General features: G+C 40.6%; 1 protein-coding gene across 1 annotated transcript in view; it reads right to left on the reverse strand.

The window, feature by feature from the left end:
• Positions 1-25,956, reverse strand: part of SLC9A9 (solute carrier family 9 member A9) — a 520,093-nt gene that overhangs the window by 68,888 nt on the left and 425,249 nt on the right. The window lies entirely within an intron of this gene.

Genomic DNA, 25,956 nt, shown 5'->3' on the forward strand with positions numbered 1-25,956 from the left:
CCATGCGTTTTGAATCTAAAACCCTTCTAAGTCCAAATGTCCCACCACTTTTAAATTATAACATAAAAGAATGCTACATGATCTGAAAATTTCTTCCCTTCTGTTTTGTCAGGCATTGCTGGAATTATAGCCAAGGAGTGGTTGAGACTGCGGGGGGCCTTCAGGTTCCATAATTTAAATCTTACTGATGCCTCCCACACAAGACTCTGTGTCAACCGACAGCCCGAGGGATGAAATTTTGGCCTCCCTGTGCCACTGTCTGCCACCACTGATTTCACTCTCATTATCATCAGTAATTATTTGTGAGTCCCCTGGAATTCTACCTTGCTCTGTCTCACAATCTTCTCATTAGTGCTTCCTCCTGGTGTGGAGGTTTATCATGCAGTTCCTTGGACAGGTGCCCTTGGCCTCCTTAACCACCAGTACGCATTGACCGTCATCTTTTTGCTTTGTAATTAATTACAATAGCACCGCTGTCTATGAACTGAGGGGTTGGAGGGAAGAAATGCAGTTTCCAGCGCTCTCGCTCACTTAAGCCTTATACGAGGATTTTCGCTGCGTGAGTCCCCGGCTGCTTAATTCTTGCTCAATGCACAGCATTCCTTTTCCCTCCTACCTCACTTTATGTCCCACTCCCTCCTTCAGCCCTGACATACTACTTGGTTTCTAACATGAATACATTACTCTTCAGATCCTTTTCATCCATGCTCCCAAGACTTTGCCTCGCATCGTATTGCCACGCCATTGAAAGCTGTTGCTCTGCTGGCTGAGTCTGAGTTGTTACTAGAAGCAGATTGTTGGGTTGTACTCCGAGTTCCCAAGCCTGTCCCGATCCAAAGCTGCTCTTGGCCATGTTCAGTTTTGATCTTAGCTTCATGTTAACAACTCTTGCTCAATTCACAATTTCCTTGCAATTATTGATACAACTCTGGGAGTGACAATTGCTTCTATAAGGATGATGCTGCCTGGATCATGTGGTATGCTCATATGTACAATTACAACTCTCCAAATGGTGTTAACTGACATGAAAAAACCAGCAGCCAGGTCACAGCCTAATGCAAAGGAGAAATCTCAAAAGCATCAGGACACCATGTGAGAACTTTCATATTGTAGCATTGTAAACAAAATAATAAGTGGCTTGGAATCATGGTTGATTAAATTCATCTCAGATGCCCTCAGGACTACTATAGCATGCTTAGTCTCCTGGGCACCCTTTCACATTGTCATCCAGCAAACTGTAGGTTCGTGCTGGACCAGCCTAACCCAGACTGAGGTTCCAGATTCTGTGCACAAGCATGCCAAGCCACAACGATTAAGTCAAAAGCAAATAAGCAAATAAAACTGTGGGCAGAGGTCAAAAGACAACACACAGCATCAACCTGAATTAGAGCAAGTCTCTCACGGGAATCCATTAGTGATTTTACTATCATTTAATTAAAGGAAACTTTTTGATTCGTTGCTGATTCAATATTTACTAGAACACCTGCTATGTGCCAGGCATATGTAGCAGGCCTCAAGGCCAGCATAGTGAGAAAACAGGTACCAAGGAGTGGTTGGAATTTGTCCGTAGAAAACCAGATGGGTCCCCATCTCAACACTCTGTGCCTAGTGGCACCCTTGAAGAAACTCTGAGAGAGATTTCAGTTCAGGTCTTGGGCAGCTTCCCTCTCCTGGCTCCCTGTTTTTACCTTTTTTGCAAAGATTTATGCTGGAAAGGGGGCATGAATCCTTTCTCAGATATAATTTGTAATAATTATTTACTGTATTCAGTAATTATTACTATTCTTGCTGGTGGCAAAATCGTAATTAAAGCTGAAAAGCGTACTTAATTCTAAGAAATTAAAAAATCCTTAACAAAATTCTGAAGAATATGCTTCCCTCCATCCTTTAGGCTGAAAAGTCTGCCCAAAGCCTTCTGGTGCTTACACTGGCTACAGTCAGTTCTTTGTCTGGGTTTTTGTCAGGACACCATTGGTCTGATAGCAGTGGGAGGTGATTTATTCTAATTAGGGTATTTTCACTGCTCATCAGTGTTTCTGTTTTGCAGACCTTGCAGAGCAGAGGCTTTATGGGTGCCTAACTCCCCAGGACTTCTGGTAATGGGGACATACACCTGTGATGGGACCAGTGTGGGAGCCTCAAAGGCCTGAACTTAAAGAATTGTAGTCTGGGTGATAAGGGATCCAGAGTAGGATTTAAAAGCAATCATAAATTCATAACTGAATTGAGAAGCAAAAGAAGGAAGGATAGTCATTCTAGGTCATAGCTGTTCTGTGCAAATTTAGACTGGAGAATAAAAGGTTAGGAAGGCATCCTGTGATAATCGTTATTGGGTATCTGTGAGTTTAAACACACCTTTCAGGAGGTGACAAGTTGTTTGCTATGGTATTACACGCTGTGCAAAATGGCTGGGGAGAGATTTGGAGAGAAATAACATCAGCTTCAGACCCCAAATTGAGAATTAAATTTCCTGAGGAAATTTTGATCCCTGCTGAAGAAAACTGAAAATATATTCCTTTAGCAAAACTATTCCAATAAGTAAATGCAGAAAATGGTGCTGTATGGGTGGTAGTGACTGAAATCCTTCACATTGGTATGAATTATTTTAATACCATAAATTATAAGACCATAAATTTATGGTGTTTTCTCTATCATGCTTACTCGCATGCAGACAGGAGTGGATCTAGATTTTATGGGGCTGGAAGGTTACCCAATTCAGTAGACCCTCCTTAACAAACAGAATATAAAGCTTTAAATGTAACATAAGGATCCCTGACACGGGGCGCTTTCAAGTGAAGGACCGACCCTATGAGTTGAGTGTCACTGATTCTTGGTGAATCCACTCTGGACATGAGCTCTGTTATGTGAAGCCAGGAGGGGGCTGGCAAAGGGGAAATGCAAACTAGGGTTCTAAGGTCCATACTTCCCTTTGCACCTCTGAGTGCAAAGAAGCATCTTAGAAGCTGATTATTGATCCCCTAGGATGGAGCGTGTCAATGAAACAAACACCAGAACTTCTGCTTCCTTATGATCAGTAGACCATGATCCAGAATTTACTGATCTGGAAGATTCCTTATGAGGCCACTTGTAACACTTGTTGCTGACATATTACTGTTTATTATTGAATTAGCTTAGATTTAAAACACCCTACCCAATGCCACCATCTATGTAACAACTAGAGCAGAACCCACAGATAAAATAAGTGCCAAGACCAAACAAATAACTACCAAGAATTAGATTCATCAAGATTAACCTGAACAAGCTGTTAAAATTGGGCAATGCCTGTGAACACTATATCACCTTATTTCAAAAGACCAAATAAACTGAAAATTAGCTGTAAAACTTCCTACTGGGTGATCTATTTAATCACTCAGGATGGGTATCGTGCATGTTCAAACTCACACGTATGTGTGTATTCACACATACACACAAACGTGTCTCTTCCTGAGAAGATTATTTTTTCTATCTTATCACTCTTTGAACAAATCATCAAAGCTACCCTCCAATGCTAGATAATATAATCCCTAACTGCTACTAATATAAAAATGACTGTGATAACACAAGTGGCATGACACTTCTATAGTTTCTCAAATCTACAACTATCCTATTTTCTAGACTTTATTCCTTTAGTCACTGAAATGACTGATCTACGCAGTTCAGACACCCAGAGGAGGGGAGAATGGATTTGACTTTAAGCAATGGTTGGTTGTGCAGCACGTCCCATAGACTTAATACAAAGAGGTTCTGGCTGTTCTTCCCCGTGAGTCTTTTCTTTTTTGTTATGAAGGAAACCGATGGTGTGCGATCATGTGCACACAAGCACGTGTGTGGCAAGAAGCATTAAATTCTTTGTGATTTTGTTTTTGTGGTGACAGGGACAGGAAGACATTCTTTTAAAATGCTTTCCTTTTTTGAGGCAAAGTGTGAAAATGGAGGGCGAGAGTATGCCAGTTCTCAGAATGAGATGTTCGTCTAAGATATAAAGAGGAAAAAAAGTAATTTTCAGCAGCTGAATGAGAACTGCCACAGTGGCAGTCGATCAAATCAATGACACGGCTTCAGCATGTCGTCTCGGATTCAGCTGGAAAATGTTATAGAGAGAAAACTCGGGAGTCCTTGTTGTGCTCCCCCCTCCAATGACTTTAAAGGGCCTGCTGGAACTTGGGTGGGCCTTCTGTGAAGGTGTGTGCCTATCATTGATTCTACTGATGTGTCAGTGATGATTCAGGGTTGCGTATAAAAGGAAGCAACAGAAGATATACATTTTCACCTAGGCTATTTACCCAACACCACTGCCTTAAAAGCAGGGTTCTAGATCTTATGAGTGCGCATTTAAGGAGTCTCTGTCTGTGATCTGAGCTCTGAGCAAGATCCTGAGCTGCTACCTAAGTTATATGGATCTGAAAAAACAGCCAGGTATAGTAATCAGCGATTCGAACAGCTTGCAAAGTATGGCTGAAAGAATGGCTTACCCACCAAACCCACATAACTCCCAGAATAATTATAATTCTAGCTTTTGGGTTGAAAATTATTTAAATGAAAAATTATTTACAAAGGGAACAGCAGGGGAGAGAAGCATGTAAATTAGATTCATTAAATGGACAGATTCACTCACAGTTCATTTCAGGATAATTTATGCCAGTTTTCTCTGATGTCATCTGTTGTTCAGGTTAATAACTAGTCATGCTCACTATTAACTGCTGGAGGTTGCTTTGTATTTTGGCAGAGGGAGACGTATTATTTGGGAAAGTTCCTATGAATATTGAACTTCCATTGTAGGTACAAAGTTTATTTGCAAAAATGCAACACATTTTCTTAAACAATTCAATATCCTGATGCGTTTAGTTCTGTATTCTCAGGAGGCTTTGCAGAAGAATATCCCTCTCTCTACTAGCACATAAACAGTGGAAACCAAAAGAGAACAAGGTAAAATGTTCTTTCTAACTCTGTAGCACTTACTTCTTAGAAGTAAAGATAATATTTTAAAGCTCTTCAAGAGGCATCTCATTTATAGGCCAAGTTACAGGTCTTTTGAGGAATCCAAAATATTGATGATGTCCATTTACAAGATTATATGACCATAAAATTAACTCTAAAACTTTGCTTTACAACTCCACTAAATGTAAGAAGTGTGTGTACCTAAGAAGGTAAGACAGTAATCCATTTAGAACCTTTGAAATTCCTGGTGGAGCTCACAGTCCTTTATGTGCCTGAGCTCTGTGTAATGTAGTAACTCTGGCCTTAAGAAGGTAACAGGAATGGTGCCCACTCTTAATGTTGTTTTTCTTTTAAAAAACAAAGTATTTTCTGGCATGTAATTGTTTTTTAATTTTTTTCAAAAAATACTTGGCCCTGTGCAGTGTTTCACACTTACATCATTTTCCATTTATAATTCTTTCTTGTTACAGTGCATTGAAGGAAAAAAAAAGATGTTATGTAGTTCTTTAAAGAAATTGAACAAAAATAATAACAATCAGGACATTCTGAACTATCTGTCCCGAATGTAAATTCTGAAGGTAATAAAATGAGTGAAACATGATTGATGTAACAGCTGGATGAAAGAGAGTTCTCTAGAAAAATGCTTAAACTTTTTATTCACATAACAGAATAAAGAAGACATTAAGTTCCTGCATATAGTTTTGTATGTATTGAAAGTGATTCATCTTTAAGGCATACAAATAAGAATAGTCAAGTAAGTTGCATGTGTAAGTCTGGAGTTTGACTGAGGTATAAACTTGTGACTCATCTCTGTTTCCACGTTATTTTAATCCAAGAATACAGATGGAATCACTTAGGGATAGAGAATAGGGTGAGAAGAGAAGAGAGCCTTGGACAGAATCGTGATGAACTCTAACATTTAATGGACAAAGGAAGATGAGCCTGAAAACCGTTGGTCAGAGAAGTAGGAGAAAACTCAGGGAATGACAATCAGAAAAACCATAACCATAGAAAGAGTATTACAAAAAGGGTTGTAAAGAACATTTTATGAATTTGACTCCAAACATGAGGGAGGTAAAATAAAAAATAAATGAATGGGACTATATCAAACCAAAAAGCTTCTGCAAAGAAAAGGAAACCAACAAAAAAGCAAAAAGACAACCAACAGAATGGGCAATGATATTTGCAAACAACAGCTCTGAAAAGGGGTTAATACCCCAAATATATAAAGAACTCATACAACTCAACACCAAACAAACAAAGAATCCAATTACAAAATGGGCAGAGGACCTGAACAGACACTTCTCCCAAAAAGACACACAAATGGCCAACTTGATAAATGAAAAGATGCTCAACTTCATTAGTTACTAGGGAAATGCAAATCAAAACTGCAAGGAGATACCACCTCACTTCTGTTAGAATGTCTGTTATCAACGAGACAAGTAATAATAAGTGTTGGAGATGCTGTGGAGAAAAAGGAACCCTCATTCACTGCTGGTGGGAATAGAAACTGGTACAGCCACTATAAAAAACAGTAGGGGATTTCCTCAAAAAACTAAGAATTGAGTTACCATATGATGCAGCAACCCCTCTCCTGGGTATCTAACCATGAAACTTGAAAACATTTATTCACAAAGATACATGCGCCCCCATGTTCACTGCAGCATTACTTACGGTGGCCAACGTGTCCTTGGATAAGGAAGATGTGGTACATACACACAATGGAGTACTGCTCGGCCATAAGAAGAGATGACATACTGCCGTTTGTGACAACGTGGATGATGGGTGGACCTTGAGAATATTATGCTAAGCAAAATAAGTCAGTCAGAAAAAGCTGAGAACCATATGATTTTACTCATATGTGGGATATAAAACTGAAACTCAGACACAGACAACAATATGGTGACCACCAAAGGGGTAAGGAGGGAGTAAAAGGGTAAAGGGGGCCAAATTTTCAGTGACAGAGATGACTTGACTTTGGACAGTAAACACACATTGTAATATACAGACGGTGTACCACAGAAATGTACACTTGAAACTTATATGATCTTATTAAGCAATGTCACCCCTATACATTTAGTAAAAATAATTTTAAAAGAGGGAGCCATCAAGAGTATCATATGCTGCTAAGAAGACATGACAGAAGAGAACTAAAAAATAATCTATCATCTATCTGGTTTAGAGCTACTGTGGTCACAGCCGACTTAGTGAGCTGCTTTAGTAAAGCGCTGAAGAGGGACGGACGCCAGATCCAAGCGTGGTGAGGAGCGGGAATGGAACAAAGAGAGACAGTGAGTGTAGTCAACTTTTCTGAGACGTTAGACTGTGAAAGGAAAAGTGATAAAAGATATTGATAAAGGGGTTGTGAGGTTCCTGGATGTTTTTATTTTTGTGGTGGTTGTTAAATGGTTAAAACTTAAACATGCTGAAAAACAGTTTCAAATGATTTAGTTGAGAAAGAATGGTTGATGTCACAAAAGAAGAAAATGTGAGAGGTTGGTTGGTTTTAATGTTTGATAGGTTGAGAGGGGTTCCCGCCTAATGGCTTTTAGGTGTTCTGTGAAGTAGGAGGTAAGCTTATTTATAGAGAGTGGGAGGGAAGTTGGAGAGCTGAAATTTGAGAAGAGCAGATACATGTTTGAGAAAGTAATTAAAGATAAAAATTGTAAGAGATGTGAAGTAGGATAATTGGGCAGTATGGGTTCATTCGAGGTTGGTGATCAATAATTTATAAGGGAATCAGTCTTCCCAGGTGTGTAAATCTCTGTAACAGGGCTCAGCTACTCGGGTGCTGTCTCCTCAAAAGCAGAGAGTTGGGTTCATCACTGCTTGGGGTTTTGCCAGATGGGTGTACCAAAGAGATAATGGGCAGAGGAATCTAGAGTGCTTGCAAGTGTTATTAAAATGATGGAGCTCGGATTCCACTGTAAATAAGCAGGAAATTGGAGGAAGACCATAGGCCTTAGGGAACAGAAGCCCCTATTATGTCAAAGAAGGGTCTCATCGATTCATATGCCATCTGAATACAGCTTGTCTACAGAAGGAGAAAACATGTTTTATTTAAAGTTATAAATCTTTAAAGTCACTGAAGACGAAGAATTTTTTTTTATTAAACTAAAGAACTAAGTCCAGTTTTAATTACTCCCTTTCCCCTGAAATTTGTAGGAGGGCCCAAGCACAGACAAAACAAATTTCAAGAACAAGCTCAAGCTTGTATGTGTCTTATCTGAATATAGATTTCTGCTATATGCCAGCTACAACTCACAGCATAATCGATTTGTGGGGGAAAAAATACTCTCTTCATTTGGCTAAGCATAAAGGAACAACATCACTGTATACAAAGAAATGTAATCCAGATGAGAAAAAAAATGGAGAGAGAAGGATGAAAACCATAAATTTACTCAAAGGGAAACCTCATTTAATTTTTCCATTATTCTCAGCAAAACAAATGCTGAGCTAATTGCTAGAGAAAGCTGATGCTGGATGACATAAAAAAATATATCTAAAAATAACTAGCCTGAAGTCTCATTCCTTTTTCTGTACTGTGTGGACTTTTTATATCCAATATTGTATTGTTTTTTAAAAACTTTTGGATAAAATGAAAAAGGAAAGAGATAGAATTAGAAATAAAATTATAAAACAAGAGAAAAATAGAGATAACTTTGCATTCAAATTCCACAAAATTTTTCAAATGACTGTTGTCAGTTTCCTTCACCAAATAACAAGTGATATTATGGTCAAGGGCAAGTCCAGCTTTTCTTTATGTCCAGAAAGGAAAATGACTAATTGTTCTGGAAGAGCAAGCGAAAGGAAATGGAATTTTCTTCTTACCAAGTAAACCTCAAATAAACATAAAACATCTAAGGATTTAAGGACCTGAATGAACTTGGACCTGGTAGGACTCATAAACTGAAGCAATGGCTAAAACTACAGAAAGTGCCAATCTGTGAGCCTTTGAGATGACAGATGAGGTTTTTCTCAGCAAGAAACATCAAGGAATATTTTATCATTGGATCTGGCCACGTACTGGAGAACAACTTTTCCAAGCTTGGCAACCAATCATTTAGGGCTTTAATAGAGAAGGGGCTTTATGTATGGTTCCCACAGATGGTAGTGTGGGAAAGGAGCAGGAACAGCTTTGTTTGTTTGCATTAACAAATGGAATGGTGAGGCACGTAAAAGGGGAAATGAAGAAGATAACTCAAGGAAACAGGTAAGTGAAGGAATAAAAGTGAAATTCAAAATTCCTCCAATGAAACTGCTCCCAGTTGAGGTTCAGAGCTATAAAGCACAATACAGGGCAAAGGCCTGTGGACGGGTGTTCCGCGCTCTAGGTTTTAGTCCCAGCTTGGCCAAGCCTCTGTTTCCCTACCTGTAAAGAGAGAAGAATGTCTTCTGCTCTGTGCTAAAACAAAAAGTTCACCAGTTTTGTCACCTGCCCACGCTGGTTCACAGCCACCCTATTTAACTTAGGAGAGCTATCTTTTCAACCCTTCAGGTACTTGAGATGTGTTCTATAGGTAACTGTGAGTGAACAGCTATTTCTAACTCTGTCTTCAGAGAATAATTCCAAAACCAAGTTGATGAAGAAAATCCAGTTGTACGGGTAAGGAGCCTCATAAAAAAGATGAGTCTGTGTATTGTCAAGAGCAATGTAAGATTGCTTCCTTTGTTTTGATCAGAAATAGGGTAGAATCAGGTAATGCAGGAAGCTGAATGGGAAGGTAAATGGCAATTAATGGCAGCATATTAAACTTTATTCCATTTATTTCTTTCATTTTCATGTATACTTCCTGTTATTGATTCATGGAAATTAATATGTCAATTATTTACCTCTTGGAAGTCTAAGAAAGCATTTTTATTCCCTGTATGCTGTCAAAATGGTCTACTAGCCCTGACCAGGTTGCTCAGTTGGTTGGAGCATCATCCCATGTACCAAAGGGCTGTGGTTTCAATCCCCCTGTCTGGGCACATGCCTAGGTTGGGGGTTCAATTCCCAGTCAGGGCAGGTACAGGAGGTAACTGGATGATGTTTCTCTCTCACATCAGTGCCTCTCTCTCTCTCCCTTCCTCCCCTCCTCTCACTAAGGTCAATAAATATATCCTTGTGTTAAGACTTAAAAAATATGGGCTCTTACATTTTGTTGAACTTGTAAGCATAAAAACATGAATAGTGCGCCCTGTTTCTGGAAAGTAGATGCTGAATGTGCAGCGGAGAGGGAGCCAGGCAGCTCTTTCTTTTCTTCACACAAAGCCACGAGAAAATATACACTCCTTTTCATAAAAGTGGCTTTTGTTTGGCTGAATTCTCACAGAAAAATTTGTTTTAGGTACTTCCATTGTGCAATGTGGTTTTTGGTTGAAAGCATGAATACATATATGAAAGACTGAAAAATGATCTCTAATTTCTAAGCTCATTAAAAACTGTGGAGAATACTGTACAGGAATTATGGGTTATTTAGGCCTCAGGGGTTGCTGAACTTGCATGCGGACTGCTTTGTGTATGGAGAAGTGCTCTTGTTAAAGGACAGAAGGGTCATTCCCTGTACTTTACAGATGAGGAAACTGGAGCTTGGAGAGCTTGGCTCAAGCTCACATGGCCAGCAAAGCTGGGGACCAAAACCTGGACTTCTGACTTGAAATCTTGCTGCTTTGTGACCTCTGGGGCCCAAATGCACGTTCCTTGAATGTGATTTCTGATTTGGCTGGAGAACACCTGATTTTCTCACAAGGGACACTCTATTCATTTAAATAATTGCTTGAATGCAATGCTTGCCATCATATTTTATGATAGAAAAATAGATAGTGTGTTTGTATGGCCAGTGGGATCCCCAGTGATTCTCCTGATCATGGTGCAGGAGGAAGGCAGCTGCACCAGGTTTTTGCCGACTGCAGCCGTGGGCATCCAGTGGTCCCCTGCTCCCAGCCCCTGCCCCTGGCTGCCGTGAGACCGGAGTGGTACCCATGGAGCAGTCCCCGCTCTGCGTGTTTACTCCCAGTGAGGGACATGTGGCATTTCAGGCCACTGTTGAGCTGGAACAAAGTTATTTTTCCTGAAGAGCCTACTGTTGAGTTTAAAGGTGTTTACCTGAGAGGAGGGGTTTAGTGACAGTCTTTGGCCCCTGCAGAGGCAGGGATGCCCGGCCAGACCCAAAAGCCCCTCTCCTTGGGCAGTGCTTGGGCAAGCCTTATCCATGGAACGAGGGAAGAGCTTCAGTGTGGTGAGGAAGGAAGGTGAAGCGCATCAATTCATGTCCTTGAATAATAACAACAGCAGCCGTCTACTGAGGGCCTATTTTTTTTTCCGTCAGCCTTATGCTAGTCTGAAGTTTAATATTGAAAATCTCACAAGAGTCCTGAAAGGTAGGCATTATTATTATGATCATCATCCCCATTTTACAAATTAGGGAATCAAGGTTCAAAGAGTTCAAGTAACTTCCCCCGGGTCACACAGCTGGCAAGTGGCAAAGATTTAAATCCAGCACTTTGACTCATGTCTCCTGCTGCTCCAGGCTAACGAGCGAAGTTGACTTGGTAGGATATGGTATCACGGCTGTAATCATAACATAAGTTACCCTGAGGCTTAATTTAAGCAAAGTCTACAAATAGGAGCTAGGTCGATGAGACTGAATTTTCAAAAAATACTAAAATAAGTGTTCTGCCTCTTTTTGAGTAGGATGTTAACTGCAGAGCATCACCCTAGGAGAGAGCAGCTTAGGAGAAAGAACAAGTGCACTCCAAGTTCCCGGGAACACCATTTGTGGTGCCAGTCTGGTTGAGTGGCTTTTTAAAAACATTTTCTTTTATTTTTTAATAGTATTTTTTCCATTACCATTTCTCTCCCTTACACCCCCTCACCCCACAATCACCACACTGTAGTCCCTGTCCATGAGTCCTTTTCCTTTTTGCTCGATCCCTCCGCCCTCTAACATCCTTTCCCATACCTGCTATCATGCTCTCTATCTATGGATCTGCCTGTGTTTTGCTTGTTAGTTCAGGTTGTGAGATTCCACATGTGCATGAAATCATATGGTATTTGTTCTTCTCTGGCTGGCTTATTTCACTTAGCATAATGTTCTCTGTCCATACTCTGTCACAAAGAGTAAAATTTTCTTCTTTTTTTACAGCTGAGTAGTATTCCATTGTATAAATATCCCATAGTTGTTTTATCCACTCATTTACTGATGGGCAGTCAAGCTGCTTTCATATCTTGACAATTATAAATAATGTTGCAATGAACACAGGGGTGCTTACATTCTTTTGGGTTAGTGTTTTAGGTTTCTTCAAATATATTCCTAGAAGTGGGATCACTGGGTCAAAAGGTAGATCCATTTCAAAGTTTTTGAGGTATTTCTATACTGCTTTCCACAGTGGCTGCATCAGTCTGTGTTCCAACCAACAGTTTTATCCCAATGAACAGAGTCAACAAGAACATGGACCAGGTCTGTATAAACATGCTTTCACCTGGGGGAACCAACCACTCATCTTTCCTCACAAGATTAGTCTTTCCGCCTCTCCTGTTTCTGTGACTTGCAGAAGTAGAACACAGTCATGAATGATTCAACCTTCACATCCTGGGAACGTCACTCCCTGGCCCTTCCTCCATGCAGCCTGGATACTCCCATGAATGAAACATCTAATTCTATGTATTTGGGGAGCAGAGTTTTCCAGCATCTATCCCTTTCTATTCTCATTGCAATAACTTTTATTTAGGCCCTTGTGACTTCTTCCTAATCAATGCTGTTAATCAATCTTACTGAATTCCCGTGCCCACAAAAATCATCTGATTCCCCATTACGTATGGAATCAAATCCAGACACCTCCACCTGGAACTCAAAATCTTTACAGATTTCCTTAAACACAGCTTTTTAGTCCCTTCTCTTAATAGCTGACCCTACATGTGCCAAGCTGCCATCTTACTTTATCCCAGGCTCATGTAATACTGTTCCATAATCTCACTTGTGCTTGGAACCTTTGCTTTGCTTGGAAAAACTTTAGCATATCTTGTGTTTGTTCTGTACTTCCTAGTTTTGAAAGTGGTTTCACTTACCTTATTCTACTTGAAAATTATAGTTACTATGGGGCAGACATCATTATGCTCACTTTACAGATTAGAAAATATTGGCTCCGAGCAGGCCTACAACCTGAGGTTCCATAGCCAAGGGGCCAAAGCAGGATTAGGAAGTAGTTCTGAAAATTCACTCTATTTCACAGCTCTGTGTCTCTCTTCTCTCTTTCATCTGGCCTTTCCTCTGGATCCCTCCAATTTCTACTTTTGAAATCCTACCTTTTTCTCAAAGTTCAGCTCAAATCCACTAACTCTATGAACACTTCCAGAATCATTTGTAAGGGCTGATGGTTCTCTCCTTTCTGAACTGTTAACCAGCTTGCCTGGCATTTAAAGCAATAGGGGGAAAGACCTGTGTATTCCTGGATAAGGGTTTAAGGCCAATATAGATCTAGATTTTAAATCTTTTTGATCATGACCCCCATTAGGAAACACATTTTATATCACAAACTAGTGTATATACACAGCTAAAACAAGTTTCATGAAATAGTATTAACTTTTAATTCTGCAATGTACTATAATATTTTCTCTAGCCTACTTTCATTTCTCAAGAGGTGTTCGTTAGAAACCCACTGAAATGATTTTAAGATCCACTAATGAGTCCTGATCACCAGTTTGGAAAACTCTGGTTTAAATCAAAGATTAGCGGAAGACTGAGCTAGCAAGAGAGCTATGTTCATCGGGAGGTTAATCCGTAGTTCCTGATGGGAACACAAACAGTTCTCACAGTGAGGCCAGGAAGGAAGGGCCGCAGCTGGAGAGTACCAGCTTCTACTTGCTGGAAGGCCAAGGATAGGAATTTTTTTTCTAGTTTTATTGAGGAATAACTGATGAATAGAAGTTGTACATGTTTAAGGTATACAATATAATGTTTTGATGTATGTATTCATTGTGAGTTGATTGCCATATCAAACTAATTAACAAATCTATCATCTCATGTATTCAAAACATTTTTTGTGTGCTAAGAACACTTAAGATCTACTCTCTTAGCACATTTCATGTACACAGTACAGTATTATTCACTGGTCATTCTGTTCTTCTTTACATCTCCACAGCTTACTCATCTTGCATAAATGAAGCTTTGTACCCGTTGGCCAGCATCTCCCCACTCTTCCCACCCCCAGCCCCTGGCAACCTGCGTTCTCCTTCCTGCTTTTATGAGTTTGATGTTTTTAGATTCCACATATAGGTGAGATCATGAAATGGTAGGATTTTTAATGGGCTGATTTTTAGGGGAGTAGTGGAGTATTTCTGTTTCACAGTTAGGGGTGTTCAACCTTTTGGCATCTCTGGACCACACTGGGAGAAGAAAAGTCCTGGGCCACACATCAAACACATAAACACTAACAATAACTGATGAGGGAAAAGAAGGTTTTAAGTAAATTTATGATTTTGTGTTGGGCTGCGTTCCCTGCCAGTAAGTCATCTTGAAAAGAATGGGATTTGTGGGTGCCAGAGAACCCCGGGGAAGGAGATTTCTCAATAAGACATATTTGTAGACTGAGAGGAGACTTACATATGTGTCTTTATTGTGAACATAGCAGAAAATCAGCTAGAATTTTAAAATAATAAAAATGTAATAAAATTCTTTGTTCATATTTGCATAGTGAGTCTGAGACTTTTCAGGCCTGTAAATCTATCACTGGATTTAGTATCATTCCAACTTTATGACGCACTTGATGTTTGCAAAGTACTTGTACAATTACCCATGAACAAATTGTTCATCTTCTGAACATTTCATTTCAGGGAAGACCTGAGGACTTTAGACTAAAAGAAAAGGAAAAAAAAATGGGAAAATAACTGGTCAAGCTAAAGACAAGGCTTCTGAGATTGTACAGCTGGACTTGTTTAAGGTGTGGGGTAGTTGAGGCCCTCTCTTCCTCCAGCACCCAGATTCTGCCTGCCAGCAAGAAGCAGGGGAGGGAAAAGTACAGGCTTGCTGCCTGCAACCCAAGTGCTAGGTGGAGTGAGGGATGCAGGAAGAGATGTCCGCAGTTGCTGGGAAAGGCTAGCGAGGAAAGAGACAAAGCAGTTACCATCTTTCTGTTCCAGCTATTAGAGACATGGTAAAGGACTGGGGTGACTTGCTTAGGAGCCTGTATTTATAAGCCAGAAATCAACTCTTGCCAAGTTTACAGGAAATCGGATGGTGAAACCCAACCCACTGGTGGATTTCAAGGAATTTCAAGGAAATGGCTTCAAGGGATATAAAAGGCAGTGGTTTGAGGATGTGTGCATTTCCTTTGGAAAAACTTCTCTCTCCCGGGCTTCTAGCCCCTACATCAACCATTTTCACCCTTTCTCATCTCACAACACACAAAAACTCATTACTCAAATTCTGCTGCGATTTATTTTTTGCCGACAAAAAAAATAGGTATAATTTTGATTCATTCACACTGGACGGGTATTGTGCTGTCTGTTTTCTTTTCTTTTTTTTTTTTCTTTTTTTTGATGATCTAAGGGAAAGGAAGTCAGTGCACCTAACTCAATAGTCAGGTGTTGCATGATTTAAAAATTCTTGCAAAACACTGGTTGAAAATTGTTGCCCTACATTGAAAAACCCACAGCATCAGCTACCACTGGAAGCCTGTCCCAGAAGGCCAAGCAGGGCCTGAGGGCTGGTGGCATTTATCAGATGAGGAGCAAAAAACAGCCTTTCCTTTGAATGTGAATTTGAATTCAACATTTTCTGTTAGATTAGTTAAAACCTCTGTCAGAAATTATCCCATTTCTGACCATGAATAGATAACTGAAATATTAGAGCTGAGTTGGCTTTTTAACTAGAAAACATACTGGTAGATCCTAACAATTACACCACTGAATTATTTTTGTTAGTGGATATTAAGAATCAGTGTGTTAATGATATGATACATTGATATTTTGAAACACATATTCAATGGTCCAAAATTTCTTTTAAGAAGGAATGAAAACATTCATGTCCTCATTTTTATCCATAGAAATCTGGCGGGTGTTTTCGGGAGCTACTGTCCAGAATGATTTTAGATTTTATTGTTCTCCCTGTCACAGCACCTCCCATGTGGTCATGTATTCTCTTCGATATCACTAACTGGACTGTGTGGCTCTGTGCTGAAAGCGCTGTGTCGGCCTCCTGCTGCCCACTCTGTCCCATGACAACTCTCCAGGTTCCCCTTCCGCCCATCCAGTCACCCTGGACTCTCCTTTCCAAACACCTCACACCCTGATCGTGCCTTTGCCTATGCTGTTTCCTGGGCCAGAAGGCCCTTCACATCCTCAGTCCGGCTTCTGACAGATTCTTCCTTTTTAATCCCCTTTTCCAAAGTTCCTTCTGTGTGGCTTCCTCCATTTTCCAAAGCTGGTTAGTTGGCTAAACCCCCTCTGGCTTCCAAAGCACTTTTGCACATAAATTTAATATAGTTCTTAGTGCTTTGGTGGCTGTTGTGTCTACCTCATTAGGATGTTGGCATCTTGAGGGCAAGCACTCTCTCTCTGTGGCTTCAAAGAAGCTGGAAGACATACTTATATTTTTGACAGGGGAAGCAGGAGAGAAGTACTAAAACTAAATTCTGTTAAAATAATTGAAGAAAATTTAAACAAAATACTTATTTTTTTTTCAGAGGGAGAAACATTAAAATTAGGTCCCATTCTGGAAGCATTAAATGTGTAGGTACCTCATGAACTACTGTCACACAGATGAATCAGATTTGTGACAGAAGGGAACTGAAAAGGCTCTTTAGTCTCTGACACATTGCTCTACCTTTAGTCACCTGAGTCACCAAACACCAACATAACATTCATGCCAATGAAAGAGAGTCTAATTACAGCAGATGTAGGGAATAAAATTAATGCCAAAGAAAGGGAATTCTGACTTCACCAGGTGTGGGGAATGAGAGTTCCATCTTGGCTTAAAGGCTGACGGTACTGTCCTCTGGAGGCCACCCTTTCCCCTTCGTCCTTCCAAGTCGGGGCCTTGCAGGTAGATTTGTTCCAGCTCCCTTCAGCTATTCGTGCATCTTTGTCATGGGACTTTCCTCCAGGTCATTCCCTCTGCTCAGAATCTCAGCCTCTCTTTCCATTGTTTAATTTCATGCCAGGAGACCCCCCTTCCCCCTTGGACTCTTTCCCCCAGGTTAGAAGAATGGTACGTGTGTCTCCAACATCTCCTGCCTCATTAATGACCAGCGTGCTTACCTCTCTTCTCACTCTTATGTATGAGCTGGTTTGACATAACTTGACACCATGTCATCAACATCGGCCTCGTGAAGTGAACTTTAATTAGGGCAGGCCCATGTCTGCCCATGTGTATTGTGATGTGTCTACCGCAGCTTCACATGCAGACCAGGGGTAGGTACTGTGGTCCACGAGACAGATCCTGCCTCATCTCCCTGTCAGGTGATAATGTGTGAGGCCGGCAGCCGTGACATGCCGACAGGATGTCTCTGGTAGCTCATGAGTTTGTTGGCAGCCTGTAAATGACTTGGCTCCTACAGTTGAGAAGGAGTAACCAAGTAGCAATTAAAGAATACTAAAAAACAAAACAGAACTTTTTTCTTCAAGGGGACTAAGTGGTAATGGAAGGAGACTTGACTGCATATACAATATACAGATAATGTATTATAGAATTGTACCCCTGAAACCTATATAATTTTATTAACCAATTTCATCACAATAAATTTTTAAAAAAAAGAATGGTATTAGGAGAACTTCCAGGTTGGTGAACAGCTGGAGACTGGAAGATGGTTGCACACCTGGTGAGGATGGAGGCCCCACCCCCTTGCCTACACACCTGGCCCTAGGCATCTCTTCCATCGGGCTGTTTCTGAATTATATCCTTTTATAATAAATCAGTAATCCAGTAAACAAACAAACAAAAACCCTAAATTTAAAACTGGCAACACTGAGGTAATACATATATTTTTGTCAGTCTTAGCGTTTTCCTTCTTTTTTTTTCCTCATAAAATGATTCAATACTGACCCAGAAATCTTCAAATATAACATCACACTGCTAATGACAAAACGCGCAGCTTCACCTGAAAGGAGCAATTGAAAGATTTCCTTTACCACAAGAAAGTACAAGAGGAGTAATTATCATCAAAGGCTTGTACTGTTTCTGTTGCGGAACGGAAAAATTGCTTCACTTCTCTGTCATGTCCAAATTGATATCTGTGGTGTAATTTCGAGAAAAATAACTATGGGATGAGGGACTATAACTTAGAAAAATCATAAATAAAACAATGGAATGTGCATAATAGAGGACACAAAATCTACCTACCACCCAGCTCCATCCATTTCCTCAAGATCAGATAAGATTTATATCTGATTTTATAGTCTAAGTAGAACCTTTTTCAAAAAAAATTTAAATAAAGACTAAAGATTTTGTTATGGTATTAAAATATGGCTGTTACAACTAACAATTATGATAAGCGCACAAATAATGGATATTTCGGTCACTTGGAGATAACAAATGACAACGAATACCAAGCACATTAAATGACGCTGCCCTTTAAGAGATTAGACATCATCGGGTAGTAATGATAACAATAAAGCTGACATCATTGAGCACTGTTTTAAGTAGTTTGTGTTAACCTGTGAGGGAGGGACTTCTATTGTTCCCATTTTGCAGCTAAGAGACTGAGACACAGAGAGGGTTGATAACCTTGCTAAAAACACACAGCTAGTTAGTGGATAGGCTACAAAAGCAAATCATTGAATCCTGACCACAGAACCAGACTCTTTTCTATTTGATCAAAATCAAAAATAGAATGTCTAAGTCCATCTTTAAAAAAGAAAAACAAAACATCACCCAAGGATATGTTTATTGATTTTTAGAAAGAGAGGAAGGCAGAGAGAAAATAAAACATTGATGTGAGAGAAAAACATCAATTGGTTGCTTCCCATATGTGCCCCAACCGGGAATCAAATCTGCAGCTTAGGTATGTGCCCTGACTGGGGGTAGAACCCTCAATGTTTTGGTGTATGGGATGACATTCCAACTAACTGAGCCACCCTGCCAGGGCTAAGTGCACCTTTCTTTATGTCACAGTCATGGTCCTGAAAAGACATCTGTAAATCCGAACTTTAAAAACAGAACCAGATTGGAAGGTAAGCTTTGTGAGAATTTGTCAGGGGCTATATTATCCATAGTGCCCAGGACAGTGTAGCTCTTGGTAAACATATTGTGATAAATGAACAAATAAACAAATGAGGAGAGTCTAATAGATATTGCTTTGCAAAGAGAACATGCTCCATAGATATTTTTAAAAATTGGATTTAGAGGAATTTATTTTATGAGTCCATTCTAGAAGAGGGGGTGTTACCTTCTGATTTTTTATTTTCATAAATTCAGATTTTAATATTGTTTGCTTAAAGTGAAGATGAAATGAGACAGCATTAAAAACTGCAGGGAAAAAGACAAAACGAGTCAAGGATGCAAAGGCTCATAGAATCCTAAAATTATTGTAGAAAACTCAGTTATCAACTTGGGACCTACAATTTTTTACAATCTCAGTGGGGGGCCCAACATGTTCGGGAAACAATTCGCAACATCATACTTGTAGTCACTTGTCAGGACTCCAGAAGAGCTGTAGTCCAGCTATGAAGACTGCTACGTATTTAGGCCATAGGTTCTTGAGAAAACTGCCCTGTTTAACTGCTTTAGTATGTTTGGGCTCTGAGAGCAAGTGAACCAATATGCATCAGCAGAAAGCTATTTTAATAACTAGCCAACTTGTCCAATGGATTTAGCTAAAACAAAGAATAGTATTTATTATTCGCATTATATGGAAGAAGACATCAGGAAAAACCCTAGTTATGACCTGAATAAAAGACAGCTCACATTTCCAGGTATTGTGAACATTTCCCGACACCAGTTCTCACCGAAAAGTCATAGGAACACAAGGATCCTGGAAGCTAGTGATTTCTCTCCGTGAATTTCAATTTCATTACACTTACGTGCTAAGTTAGGTGCTATCTACAAGATGTTTCTATACCAGCCCCTGTGAGGACAAGGGTGACCACAGTCTGCTAAATCCCCTCAGGAATAACCACCCGGGTGGGTGTGGTAGATGAAAGCTCGACTCTTCCTTACAGTCAGCCTCCCCCCGGGAGGAAGTGGGGGCAGCCCTTATAATGTCATGTGTACCCTGAGCAAATTAGCAAGACTTCATGAGATTCAACTATGCCTACCCCATTTGCTGCTGGGCTTCCCGTACCAGTATATTGCCTGGCGCATAGCAGGCATCAATAAAGCATTCATAGCACAAAGGAATTTTTTACTTACATCTGCTATCCCTTCTGATGCTACAGAAGGTAGAACAGAGCCTACCCGTGACTGGTCAAGTTGCTGATGGCGAAGAACCAGCACATAAAACTATCAATTGCATGCCACTCACAATAGCATCACATATAATTCTACCGGCAATCAGCGGACAAACCACTGAGTCAGGTCCCTTGGATTCTTCAGGTAGATACCGACTGCTCTTTGTTGATTCTGAATGCTGGCTCCCAGCCCATCAGTGACCTTGGATACACCTTTTCCCTCCTTTGGGCTCAGCTGCCTCATTTATAAAACCAGGGTCACAGACCTAACATTCCTTGTTCCTCTGAGAGTTTTTTTGTGAAGTAAACTCAAGTCATTCACAAGGCCACAGTACTACCCCAATAAATAATTCATGAATGCCTCAGCTAGTCGGAATAAGAAATAACTGCAAGGCAGTGATCATCATTTAAAATGGAAATTATTGCTCACAATATTCACACCTATGATTTAAAATAAGCGTGACTGTCTAGGACATAATGAATTCTGCCAAGTTTTAGGAGGGGAAGTCTCCCCATTCCCACTCTCCTTTTTAAGACTGCAGTGCCATTACATTTAAATTCATTAAATACTTGGGCCCAAGTATCATTTAAACTCATCCTGATGCTCATGTTTACTTTTCCTGGAATGCAGCCCCAGCCTGTTGCGCTTTGGTACAGGAGGGGTCTGGTATCCGCCACTGTCCCTGCCAGGCTCTTGAATGGAAAACTCATCCACCCATACTGTATGAGCCTTTCATTCTGCTGGTAATACCGCCGTGTGCTCTTCTTTCCAAACCGGTAATGGGAAGGAAGTCTCCATCCACGTGGCTTTGTGTAATTCTGTTACTGTGTCAACTTGCCAGTCCATTGTTATCTTTGCACTTTATTCACACTTATGTAAAATGTTGGCAACCACATGATAATTCCTTATTTTCAGTTGATATCAGCATACAGGAAGTGCTAAACATTATTTTAGGCTGCCTTTTTTTTTTTTTTGAAAAGGTCATTCTTACCTGGTGTCACTCACATTTGTAAGACTATCGCATGCACATGCTTGAAGGGAGCGATGATAACCGGGAGAACGGAAGAGACTGGAGGAGACAGACCAGCAGGGTCATTAGCCCCTGTGAATCAGGCCATATAAGATTCCCACACCAGCTATCTAACACTGTGAGTCTAAGCAAAGCATTCTGTATAACGACTTAAGTCGGAATACAAGGGCATCGACTTCTCCTTCTAACCTTCTTATTATAAGAGACTGTTAGTGAGGATGGCAGGTGGCTCTAAAATTTTGAGTTTTCATATTAATAAAGTGAACACATGATAGATGAGAGAAGATGCATTAGAGAGAAGAGTAGTTTCTAAGCCTGATTTTGAGTATACCAAATCAGGTACACTACTTAAACCTAAGGAAGGATGGACCAGCCACTGGAGGTCAGTGATGTGGGTGTCCTTGCCTAGGGAGAGGGACACTGAAATTGGGGAGGGTGGATATCTGTCGGCATGAGGTGTGCCATTTAAATGCCAAAGGCCAGCCTGGGTAAAAACACTAAGATTATATCTATATGCCTTGCTCTGCTTTCAGACACAGCAACATTCAGATAATTAATTGGATTTTTCAGCTACATTATTGTCCAGAATGAAGGTGCCTTAGATAGCAAATATTGCTTCCTTGTTTGTTCATTGCATTCATTCATTCATTCAAAAAATATTTTTTGTGTTCACCATGTGCCAACCACTGTTCTATGCCTTGAGGACACACCAATGAGTGAAAACAGACCTAAACCCTGTTTCCAGAAAGCATATATCCTGGTCAGATGGTGATAAGTGTTACAGTGAAAAATGAGGCAGGGACGGGGTGAGAGAAAGAGTGCTCCTGTTGGGATTGCTAATTTAAATTGTTTTTTTAAAAATTTATTTATTGATTTGAGAGAGAGAGCGGGGGGAGAGAGAAAGTGAGAGAGAGAGAGAGGTTTGTTGTTCCACTTATTTATGCATTCATCGGTTGATTCTTCTACGTGCTCTGACCAGGGATCAAACCCACAACCTTGACAGTGTCAGGACAATGCTCTAGTTGAAATACCCAGCCAGGGCCTGGACTGCTTATTTAAATATGGAGCCAGGAAGCTCTCAATGGCAATTTGAATGAAGGAGATATAGGAGGAGGCATGTGAATGTCTGAGGGCAGAACCCCCCCAGTAGAGGGAAGAGCCAGTGCAAAGGTTTGGAATCAGGAATGTGCTTGGTATGTCTCAGGAAGGCCAGGGGGCAGGAGCAGGAGAGGGGGCTGGAAGGACACTAGGGTTCACACTGTAACTTGCACCTTCTCATGACTGGGAAAGAATATTTCTCCCTATGGGAGTACATATAATGATTTAGGGATCCAGTGTCTGTTTTTTACTTGCGCCTCCTTCAGGTTTGGCTAGAGTGCATCTATCTCCATGAAACTAAAACATTTAGGAGTCTTTGGCATATTTAGCTTTCTGCCCCTGAAAAGTCAAGGACCTGACTCAGACACTTGGGAGTGCTTTATGGTGATATTCTTGGGGTGACCAACAATGATCCCGACCTTATCACCCCATATATCTTCAATAGCTGTTTGAGATGCAAGCTCTACACTACACAATGCGAGCAGTCTCGATTATTCAAGGGATCCACGGACATAGAGATGTCAAGATAAAGTTCACTAAAGTGCACTAGTGGACTTCAGAGTGAGGCAGATCTGAGCTTGGGTCATGGAATAGACACTGGCTATGGGATCTTAAGAAATTTACGTTCTCTGAGAATTTGTTTCTTTCACCTCAGATAGCATGCTTGTAAGAATTTAATAAAACCCAAAGAGTGGTGATGAGAACTAAGTGAAGTAATGCACTGGGCGGCAAAGTGATGGTTCTCAGTAGCAATTCCCTTTCTCGTCTCCTCCTTCTCCGTTTCTCCTTTGCACTGCCTGACTCAGAATTACTGCTCAATGACTCCTAACGAAATCTTAATTAATCATCAATTTTGGCACCACAGGCTTCCGACAGCGCTCTCGAACAGGGGAGCCCAGGTTGCGTGAGCAGAGGCCCACAGCGCCAGCAGTCCGTCTGTGTTGCAGTCCGCTCTCTGCAGAGCAGTGCGGCTGAAATGAAGTAACAGCACAACACTCAACACAGTCCTTGTCCATTGTTCGTCTTCATCAAACGTTCATTTTTATTGCTTTTGTTTTCCAGTAGTTTTAAAAAATCTTTATGGAAATGTATATGTGTTTTAATTATGCTATGAAACAGTAAAAATAAGTAAACAAAATTATGTGAGTAGCAGTAGCTTGTGTTCTTGATAACGATGGTGAATTCAGACAGTCTTTTTTCTATTCTTGGATATGAATATTGGGCATAAATAGAATGTGAATTGAAACTGTGTTGTTAGTTTTGGGTCAACTTGTTGGGGGGCCCTAAGAGCAAAGCTGAGGTTTCCCCAAGGAAGAAGTTCTGCCTCGAGCCTGCAGCGCTGGCTTCTGACTGACAGGTTCCAGCCTGCTGGCCCGCCCTACAGACTGTGCACTGTCCAGCCTCCACAACCACGCAAGCCAATTCCTTGGGAAACCCCTCTTTTGTATGTACACATGTGTGTATGCATGCATGTTTTGCACATATGTGCACACACATGCATGTTTGTGTGTGTACATGCACACGTGCATGCATTTACATATATATAGCTCCTGCCAGCTCTGTTTTTGTTTCTCTAGAGAATGCTGACTGATACAGGTGAATGTGCAGGCTTATTTATTCTTATTTTTCTTGTCAGTAATTCTTTATGATGTCTCATTTGCATGATGCAGTTTTACTGAAGTGAAACTTGAGCAGCTCCAAACTGCATAATCAATTTCTTTCTGCCTTACAACAATTTCTTTCTGGCCTGGCCAGGCAACCTGACCCGGGGGTGGGAGCATCATCCCCGCACTGGCGGAGGCCAGCAGCGCCTACCTGTAAGGTTCGTGGGGCACATTACCTGGGCTCTACAGGGACAATAGTATAAACACAGTGCCTGGTGGATGACACATCTGTAAAATTACAGGTATATCAAGAAGTCACAGAGTGGAAACTGGTTTGTTTGCTACTCTCTGGGTATGAATTCCAAGCGTATCTAAGACATTAAAACTTCGTTGTCTAAGTGAAAATGTGTTTGTGTGGTAATGATAGCACTACAATTTCTAGGACGAATGCCCAGGAGGACAGGTTACCACGAGAAAGGGTGTCACTGAGAGTGTAAATCTGCTTTTATTTGTTGCTAATCTGCCCATTATGATGTGGACTGATAACCCCTGCTGAAATGTGAGGGCAGAACTTTGACATAGTCTGAATTTAGAGCCACTACTCTATGCCTAAAACCTGGGTGGATTCCCACTTCATTTTCTTGTTTTAAAGTTACTTTTTTCCCTTTATTCGCTTTCTTCATTGTAAAGCCTTCCTCATAGCACTGCCAGAATGTGAACAAAAGCATCTTTGATCTCATTTCCAATTTACCATTTTCTTACTATACATCTTGTCATAACCAAGCAGCCTTTATGCATACTCTTTAGTTAAATTTATTTTTACTTTGTACAGATTTGGTTATCAGACACCTGAAGCAATGGCAGGGGAAATTGTATTTTCAGAAGAGAAATCAACCAGGAACATCGACCAGCAGGACTTGGTAAGAACCAGCTTCTCCCAGGAAGCTTTGGGTAGTTAATGAGTTACCAGAACCTCCAGAAGATAGTTAATGGCCAAGAGAAACTGCTTGTAAGGTGGTAGCAACCTACACTGTCCCTAAAAGCTCAAGATCCAGCAAGGCAAGATATCTGACCGTAGGTAGCAGCGCTGTGCAAAAACAAAACTGTAGCCTCAAAAAACCTCCACTTTCCACTCTCCATTTTTAATTCCTGGAATGCTCTACTTTTTTCAGAATTGCTTTCTAATTCTCACCTTGTTTCACTTTTGCTTCTGCCATCTTCATGTGGCTTTTCTTTACTTCATTCTTACTTAATTTTTATGTACACAGTCATTCCTTTAATTTGCTTTCTTTCCTTTCTACTGGGAATTTCCTGTACTTCTCTTGCCTCCTCTCCCCTTTCTGGTTTTACCTCTTTTTCATCTTATTCTTTGAATTTCATTTCTCAGTCCTTAATTCTTCTTCCTCTCCCACTGATCTGTTGTGGCTTTAATCATTGTTGAGAACCTCTAAAATCACCTAGTGACTGATACTTTCTCCCTGAAAGGAGAGGGATTTGTGACTATGGAAAACTAAATACAAAGACCCGACACATTCAATTTTCAGTGCAGTCCTTTCCTTTCTTCTCTGGGGCTTTTGCTTGGGATTAGAGCTGGACTCCTCACTGCCGCTCACAATGGCAAAGCCCTTCTGGCCCGACTTCTCCACCCTGACTTCTCCGCCCTGTGAGTCACAAGGCAAGGTATGTCTGAGCCACGGTGTTTACACTGATTGCTGGAATTTTAAAATTGCCTTTCACCAGGAATAGCTTGCTGAAGCCTGCCAGGAAAACCAAGCAGTGTTATTTTATAAAGACCAGAAGCATTGTTCTCCTCAGCCCATTCATTCCCCCTCCCCACTCCTTCATTATTTACAGCACAGTGTGAGGAAAGCACACAAATGGGTTCCTGGGAGAAGGCGAAGGAGCTTTGTGTTGTCTCTCA

Source organism: Desmodus rotundus, chromosome 2 (genome assembly GCF_022682495.2).
Source record: "Desmodus rotundus isolate HL8 chromosome 2, HLdesRot8A.1, whole genome shotgun sequence".
NCBI lineage: Eukaryota > Metazoa > Chordata > Mammalia > Chiroptera > Phyllostomidae > Desmodus > Desmodus rotundus.